The 2,500-nt window shown below is 37.8% G+C and overlaps 1 protein-coding gene across 1 annotated transcript in view; it reads right to left on the reverse strand.

The window, feature by feature from the left end:
* Positions 1-2,093: 2,093 nt before the first annotated feature.
* The window catches only part of CycC (cyclin C), a 6,451-nt gene continuing 6,044 nt past the window's right edge, over positions 2,094-2,500 (reverse strand). Inside the window, exon 5 of the mRNA XM_086534767.1 lies at positions 2,094-2,500. This exon is cut by the window's right edge and continues 347 nt beyond it. The gene's annotated coding sequence lies outside the window, so the exon portion shown is untranslated.

The following is a 2,500-nucleotide window of genomic DNA, read 5'->3' on the forward strand; positions in this document are numbered from 1 at the left end:
CACACACACACACACACACACACACACACACACACACACACACACACACACACACACACAACACACACATACGCACGCACGCACGCACGCATGCACACGCACGCACGCACGCACGCACGCACACACACACACACTTACATACACACACTTACACACACACACACACATAGACACAGACACACATATATATACACTGTATTTGATAGAGCAATGGAATGCCACATACATATACTGATAAATTTGCTTATTTTTACATAATATAAGAACTAATTTGAAGTATTCAAACATTGGCTATAAAATGAAAACCTATTTATCACACTGAGGACACTTTGGTCCTCTTCAAAGTAGACAGTTAGCCCACCTTTCTTCTCACTGCTGGAAACATTTCTTAATTAAAGGGGTTTATTTTGAAATCATCCTAGTTGCCATATTTGCATTTTTTTGTTCAGAATAAAATCTACTTATTCCTTTAGTTGTATAATAAAAGGATCATACCAAATGCTAATTGGTATTGCTTTGGATAAACATTAAGTCATTGCAGATGGAGATAAATTTGCTTGCCCAGCCTCCAGGATAGGTTTTATTTTAGAGAGAGACCGCTTGAAGCAATATAATTTGAATCATCCGACTCTCTTTCAGTCATTCATTGTAAAACTAGAGCGTTTTTTGTGTTTTATTTTTTTTGTGTTTTATTGAGTTTAGAGATGTGCCATATGACAGGCTCTATCAGTGCTGCAGTTGACTAAAATTGTAGTATATTATCCATATTAGCTCATTATTTTCTTTATACTCAATGTGATAGAAGTATTGCTGTTTTATGGGAGGACAAAAGGCAACTTTATTTTTTCGTATTTTTGTGCTGTCATGAACGAATACGAAACATATAACCACCTACAATAAAGATAACAAGAAGAGGTAGGGAAAAGGAATGAAACCTGTGTTTATGACTGTGAGTGCCACTGTGAAAGGCATCCATATTGGCACAGGAGCACATTTTAGACACTGGGTATGGATTGAGTCACCTTCCTCTTCTCGTTCTGCCTGCACATCCTTCATCGGCGGTACTTTAGAGCAAGGGTTCATCATCTTAGAGTGTGCCATCGCTCTATAGAGACAGTGCTTGCTAGAGACCGTGGATGGGTGCCATTCAAGGCTCTCTCTCCTGCTGGTGCTAGGAAAAAGTGGTGCCATCTAGGTTTTGGACGTTAAGCTAGCACGATATTTGGGTAATTATAGTAATTATGACTGCAGTAGCCATCATCACTCATTCCTTTTTCATAGCAAAATAAAATAGCACAGTGATCCAAAATCCCCGAACGTCATGTACGTCATGACGCCTGTCGTCAGGCCAAAGCTCCTATGTCATGTATGTCATGACACCCGCCTGCAATGGGTTAATAATAGTCATAGAAAATAATAGAAAACACACCTTAACCCATTGAGTATGGGTGTCATGACATACATGACGTAGGAGCTTTGGCCTGACGACGGGCATCATGACGTTCGGGGATTTTGGATCACTGTGCTATTTTATTTTGCTATGAAAAAGGAATGAGTGATGATGGCTACTGCAGTCATAATTACTATAATTACCCTAATATCGTGCTAGCTTAACGTCCAAAACCTAGATGGCACCACTTTTTCCTAGAACCAGCAGGAGAGAGAGCCTTGAATGGCACCCATCCACGGTCTCTAGCAAGCACTGTCTCTATAGAGCGATGGCACACACTAAGTTGATGAACCCTTGCTCTAAAGTATTGCAGATGAAGGATGTGACTTAGCATGAGATCTCTTCTGGCGCTATGACCTCTATGAGCTTCAACTGAGTTTTTGTATGTGTTAAATAAGTTTCATAAGCGAATAAAAATGGGTCTATACAAATGTCTAAGTACAGCTAACAATGCAAAACATGTATTTTGAGGAAGACATCATGATGTGATAGGACATCACCTAGCAGAAGTGAAGTATTTGCATGATGTGATATCACATCACCCAGTGCCAATGGGTTGCCATTTAGAGTATCCTTTGGAGCAACAACAAGGAATGTTTTTGTGCATATATCACAAACTTTCATGGAAAAAGATAAAATATTTGAAGTTCTTTATTAGACACACTTGTGACAGAAATAAATGAAGGGGGGATTACAAAATATGTTCTGTGTATAAGAAGCCAATCTGGAAACATGAAAAATTCTCTAGCATTTCTTCTTCACACAATTTTCAATTGATCCATTTATAATGTAACTTTGTTGTTAAATTTTCCTGTCTTTACCCAATTATTCAACTTTCTGCATAAAAGTCCTGCATGGAATCAGTTCCAAAAAAGACATATTAAAATTATTAATTAGTTAATAAGTTAATAAAGAAAGTTCACAATATGTCAGGCACAACACTGTATAAGAAAATAAAATTAAACATCACTACATTAAGAACTGATAAGAAATTACTGTGGTTAAGGTTATAATAACCACAGGATAACATAACGCTGAGTCAACACCTTA

This window comes from Penaeus japonicus, unplaced genomic scaffold (assembly GCF_977035675.1).
Source record: "Penaeus japonicus unplaced genomic scaffold, GWHDUDI00000001_assembly GWHDUDI00000003, whole genome shotgun sequence".
In the NCBI taxonomy this organism is placed as follows: domain Eukaryota; kingdom Metazoa; phylum Arthropoda; class Malacostraca; order Decapoda; family Penaeidae; genus Penaeus; species Penaeus japonicus.